Raw genomic sequence first — 6,740 nt, 5'->3', positions numbered from 1 at the left:
TTTACCACTGAAAGTCCCGTCTACGGAAAGAAAGAAAAGGTGGATGGTGCTCCGATACCGGCGGCGTTAGTAATTCGGCGGGTAAATTCGATAAGAGCCAGTCATAATGATCGATTCGTTCACATCATTTGTGCTGAGATACAGGAGCCTCTACATAGAGGAGGGAACGTTTCTGTGTGTTGAAAGCAGGAAGGGTAACACGTGATGGAGGGGGTACCTCATTAGGTCCGCGAGGAAGACTGCATTCGACGCTATTCTGCGCTATTTTCGGAAACAGATTCTATTAGGGTAAGGATTTCCGTGCATACAACCTGACACATCAAGAAAGCGAGCGTTAACAACTTCTGGGACAATATACAGTTTCCTCGAGGTGGACTTGGTTCTTATTTTTACATAGTCATGTGACATCAGTATAAGGTTGAGAACGTTGTTAGGTTTGCTTGCGACGATCGCCCTTGTCTGTGCGTACACAGCGATCTATTTGCAAACAAGGAGAATACTCTTACGATTAATTGTGTTTTTGCAAGTGTGCACGCGTGCGGACCACCTTGGAGTGTTAGCGTTTTTAAAATAGGTCTTCGCTCCCATACGATCGTGCCATCAAAGGCGCCTGGGTGTTCAAGTACTTGGAGAGGAATTCCTCGGGTGTGTCAAGTATGACGGGGATGCCGCCGCCTCACGCGTGTGGGACCGAAATGGACGTCTGTGTGTGGTTTGACAGCTGAGGGCGGCGTCACTTCGCGGGGAGTGCCCGGCTGCGGCTGGGGTAGGGTCGGGGACTGGGGAGGGGGCGGGGGGGGGGGGGGAGGCAGCGGCGCCCATGTGTTCCATTTGAATCGTGGGCATATTTCTATTGCATGATCTGACTTGGACGTATTCCGTTATAATGTCGATAGAGAGAAAGCAGTCGAACAGATGACATTAGGGACGAGAGCGCCCTCTGGTGCCAGTACTGTGTACTAGCACAGTTGGGCTCTGGACCTCGTGGTGAACACACGGGATGGCGGTAGTGGGACAAATTTTTTAAAGAAAGACTTTTGCATGATTTGTACAGTTGCCGATTAGCGAGCATGTTTACAGAGTCTTTTAGTGGTTCACGTGTCTGTAGGCCATGCGACGTGACCACAGACATGTCATAGCCTGTGTTTTGTATCAGTGTAATAAATATATTCGATCCCTAAATAAGCTGATCCAAAATAAATGAAGTACACTCCTTCCTCTCTCCTCCAGCCCAGTGCAGGATGAGCCCTTTTCTCATCAATCCCTTGGAAGAGGTGGCGGATGGGTGACAGGTTAGTGGAGGTAGGCCAAGTGACCTATCTTTCCGCGATTTTCTTAGCTTAGTGGAGATACCCGTGATGTGATGCATTGTCCTGTTGCAATCTGAACTTCCCACCATTTTTCTGGGGGAGGGGAGTGTTGCACTTTCCCTCCAAAATCCGCTATCTTGGAGACGTCATGCGCTGTTGCCAAGTCTACATGACGCCATCTTGGATGACGTTATCGCCGCTATCTTTGACACATCTGGAAACAATGCAGAGAGTGCCAGGACGCAGGTTGTTCCAATACTACTGTGTCCCATCGCTCGGGTGCCGCCCATGACACCACATTAAATCTCACTTAAATGTTGATACTTGCCATTGTACTAGCAGTACAGTAAGACACTTGTCTTATATAGGCGTTGCCAACCGCAGCGCTATATTCTGCCTGTTATTTGAATACGCATGCCTATAGCAGTTTTTTGTCGCTTCGGTGTAGTTCCACTGTATGCGGAGGCATTTGTAGCAGCAAAGATCTGTACACAGAAGAGAAACGTGGTATAATAGTTTTACAGGTATACAAAAACACATACACACTTAAAATTTTCATGGGAACAAATGGGATTTATTTTATTTTATTAACCCTCTCTATGAGTGCCCCGTTCACTGAAGAGCCCTCCCAGCCAGCCAACGGATCCACGCTCTGACATGTGGGGTCTTGCTACCAAGAAACGTGCGCCAACAAAGATATTCCAGGAGTGGCCGAGCGGTTCTAGGCGCTACAGTCTCGAACAGCGCGACTGGATGTGTGTGATGTCCTTAGGTTAGTTAGGTTTAAGTAGTTCTGAGTTCTAGGGAACTGATGACCTCAGAAGTTAAGTCCCATACTGCTCAGAGCCATTTGAAGCATTTGGAAACATCGTCTCTCTCTTGGAAACCAGGAGATGACCAGGCCGAATTCCATGGACTCGTCAGGGATTCCATTTGCGAGATCTTTCAAAGCTTACCACAGTGACAGAAAAACTTAATCGATCACTGAGCATCTGTTTCTTCCGACCTGAGGAACTCAACCATCTTGTTACATCACCTCTACCCCAAAGGGCCAACAACAAGGTTCCCAAGTGCTGCCTACCAACTCCCCCAAAACCAAACCAGAAAACTGTGTGAACATTGATACTATTCAGCCAGTTAATTTCAGGATGACCACGCTTACGCTAATAACTTCCCTGTGGAAAGCGCTGCTTTTCACTAGCGCTTGCCAAAGTTTATTTCCAACAGGAGGTCGAAAGCACTTGCCATCACGTAAACTCAGTCGCTTTTAAGACCGTTAATCTGTTCCAGTCGCAACCCCCTTAGACGGATTATGGTAAGCTGTGATAGACTCACGATTTTTTTCGGGAAGCAGGATTTGAAGAATTGGTAAAAAGTTACTATCAGAACTAACGTAACATGTTCATAAACATCATAATGACTTTAATACGCATACAATGACAAATTAACTCTTAGAGAAGTTTCGTGTGGCACTTCATCAGTTTTTAATTCTATATTTTTTTGAAAATATAAGGTTGGTGAATAAGTTCGTAGAGTTTTGTCTTGCATTTCGGTATTCAGGTTGTTACGGGTTTAATTATCGACTGCCATTTTTTATTTATAGATCACTGTTGCTATTTGAATTTACGTTTTGTCATTTTTTCATTTGGAGATGTGAGTAGAGCTGTGAACGCTATAAATTGGGGTGCCAAGTGAACAAATTAGAACTTTTCCTCGCATTCTTCTGTTTAGGTTGGTAGCAGCGGCGACAGCAGGAAACATTTGCAACGTATACGGTGACAATGCTTTCCGACAAAGCACGGTAACAAATTGGTTTTCTCGTTTTAAGGACGATCATTTTTACATTAATGGCTCTCCACGTTCAGGAAAACTTCCGAGGTTTGAAGAAGATCTGTTAAATGGATTCATCCAGAATGATCCACATCGCCGCGCGGGATTAGTCGAGCTGTCTAGGGCGCTGCAGTCATGGACTGTGGGGCAGGTCCTGGCGGAGGTTCGACTCCTCACTCGGGCATGGGTGTGTGTGTTTGTCCTTAGGATAATTTAGGTTAAGTAGTGTGTAAGCTTAGGGACTGATGACCTTAGCATTTAAGTCCCATAATATTTCACATACATTTGAACATTTTATCCCCATCAGTGTTCTCGAGACCTCACAAATGTGATGTACTGTGATCACCCCACCATCGTGAGACATTTTCATGCGGTGGTAAAGGTTCAAAAGGCGGTTTTATGGCTACTGCATTCTCTGAGATAAACCCACAAAAATTACCGGATGGCAATATGTGCATCTCTGGTTGCTCGTGATCAATTGACTCGTGAAAAACACAGACCACTCCTATCCTGCAACGATACTGGTGACGAGAAATGGTATCTTTGTGCTAATGTAAGGAAAAGAATGGATTGGTTGACCCGAAACAAAGCAGCGTCTCTCCGCACATAGACCTGCGCGCCCACGAAAGATAATGTTACGCATCTATGAATTGCTTCCCCGAGGTGTAAACATTACTGCTGATGTTTATTGTCAACAACTGAAACGTTACGCAGACACAGTTCAAGAACAACCACCAGAAAGACTACGCTACTTCACGAAAACCCGCGCATGCATTCTGTTTGACTGTCAAAAAGCACTATACGGGAGTTTGTTGTGAGCTGTGGCCAGGCTGGCCCAGTGTTCTCGCACTTACAATGGCATCGCTACCATCGATTATAGGCTTTGAATTCCGCGATTCAGGCCGGTGGTCGGGTGTTTAACGGGGAGAGAAAAGAGACAGCGGAGTGGACATTCGCAGGGTCGGAGGTGCATTGTTGACGTATACCGTGAGGCCTGTGGTATGACGCCTGTACGCTATGGGCAGGGTAAGCGAGAGATCCGGACAGTGACTTGATGGGATCTGGGTTTTGGTTTCGCGGTGGTGCAGTGTTGTGTTTGGGGCTTTTCTGCTGCTAGGGCATGTTTAGGTTCTTGTTACTGGCCATTAAAACAGAGATGTGTCTATGACGTGAGGGAGGAAATGTGTGATACTCGCAGCTGTTGCATGTGAAAACGTTTCGTCTTCCTTCTGTCTGTGCACGAAATTACATGAAGTAAATAGCTGATACCACGGCGACGTCTTGCTCTCACGCGTTGTTGAATATATTTTGGAATTACTGAATGGTGAAGATATCGCACGTGTAAAGCACATGAAGCCATTTGCGCCATGTTAAGGTACTGTTTTATTCTGCTCTAATCTGTGTCAGTTATACGTGCATTTATATGCCCTTCTTTAACTACACAAGCTACAGAAGTGTGTAAACAGAGCTATGTGGAAAGGAATGTAAAGTTGACACCCTTCCAATAAGTGAATACACTCGAACTCTGTATTACTAAAGGTGTCTTTCCATATCAGAACCTGCCTTGGGTAGTGTTATTCGGAGGTTGTCATGGTACTGTAAGTTATTATTATACACAAAACTGTTTATTCTGATTATATTAAATTAGAGATGCAAGGTCGGTTGTTTGCAGCTGTAAATTACTATTGTCTCCTGCGTGTGGCAACCTTGCATTGTCAGTGGCTTCAATCATTATTCCTGTCATATTTCGAGTATTTTATTCGTGGGTCTGCTTAAGCTGACACTGTTGAGTTGTAATACCTATAATCAGGCAAGTCAAACTGAGTATTCTACGAGCTCAGGACGCTATTATACACGTGGTACCTTAGTTTGTTACAGTTTAGAAGTATTTTACGTGTTATTAATATTATGCTGTTTACTTTGTCTAAAAAGGAGTTAGTTCTGTGAAGTAGTCGTTTATATTTTATTAGTCTGTTACGTGTTGTGCCTTTTCATGTTAATTGTTTTTAAGAAGCTACAAACTACTCTGTGTATGTTGCAGGTAGCTAAAACTGACGTGTTCATGGGAGTCGCGTCCTGACGGAGTTGATAGTGGCCCTTTTTACTACGGCACATCCGGCTATCCTCCTTCAGTACATTTGTCTCGCTTATATCGTTACTACGTTTGTTGAGTGGAATTAGTGCTTACTGTAATCACCTTATATGTAGAAGTTAAGTGATTCCCTTACCAGGGCGCGAACCTTCGTGGATATAGTCGTATTGATAGTATTATTCATTTGTTCTCGTCACAAGTATGGTTATTAATCTTGTTATATTTAATGTCAGTAAAATGTAAGTGTTAGCGACGTCCGAATATAGGCTTTGTATTTTCCTCTTGTGGAAACAAATTTAAGTGGTTTTATTCACTTTTTAAGTAGCTTTTAGATGCGTACATTTTGCCTCCATGTTTGGTGTTTCTATAGCTTCCACATTAATTAAAATTACAATGAAGGTAAATTCCAGCTTAAGTCCAGTAAGTTGAGTCACACGTTCTTCCTGCTTTCACACTGGCTGGAAACGTGATCGAATTTTTCCAGTATTCCAGTAAGTTCAGCCATACTTCCTGCCCGCCTTGTACACACGGTGGAAATGTGATCGATGATCTTCGACTTTTTTCTAGATTCTCACATAGATCAACACAATTATTAACGTCCAACTGTTTTGACTGTAGTAAACTGGCTAAATTATGTGACAGGCTAAATACCTGACTGGCTAGAACCGAACCATTGGCACCAAGAACTTTGGTTTCCATACTGCTGTGAAGAAAATAAAATTCTTAGCTGGAAGTTTCTGTATTTGCGAATTTTTGTATTTCAGAGAAATATCCAGCGACAAGAGGAAAAAGTTAAACACACGTGGAAATTACATCAAGCCTTTTTTCCCACCGGTTCTGCAGAATTTCATAAGCTTTGTTCTTCTTGCTTTGGCAAGAAACCGTCACACTTTATCCTTGAGCCTTTCTCCCTCTGAAGAAAGTGATGATATTGATTAAGGAGTTATTGATTGCAGAAGCAATACGTGAATGGCTAAGGGCTAAATTTAATGAATGGTAATCACAGTGAACATAAATTGCTTGCGAATAGGACTCCTGCAATTTTGCAGCAGATCCACCGAACGCACTGCTCATATCTGCTGCCCCATCGAAGACCAATCCACGTGTATCGCTTAGATTTATCGTCAGATCACGAATGTTACCTTTTAAAACACCAGCCAAAGCCAGACGCCTGAGGATCATAAACAGGGACAAATCTGAAGAAGTCTTAACGAGTTATTAAAATATTTTATCAACCTATCCAGCACGAAACGCAAACTGTTCTGTCTCACAAAAATTAGCAGTTTATTCTGCCAGCAGACTGAAAAACATTGAGTTTTTAAAATTTTGCCAACAAGTTGATTGCAAAATAAACCGCCAGCCGTGTCTATAATTTCATTCTAAATGAGTTGCTCAAATACGTTGCAGTAGCATCTGCACTGTCAAGATTATTTTTTGGAGTTACATCTCCGGCATCAATTCCGAATCTTAATAGAGCGAAAAATTTAACATCATTTCCAATTGCACCT

The sequence above is a fragment of the Schistocerca gregaria genome, chromosome 3, assembly GCF_023897955.1.
Source record: "Schistocerca gregaria isolate iqSchGreg1 chromosome 3, iqSchGreg1.2, whole genome shotgun sequence".
Taxonomy (NCBI): Eukaryota; Metazoa; Arthropoda; class Insecta; order Orthoptera; family Acrididae; genus Schistocerca; species Schistocerca gregaria.
The sequence above is the reverse complement of the archived record's forward strand: the minus strand, read 5'-3'. Positions refer to the sequence as shown.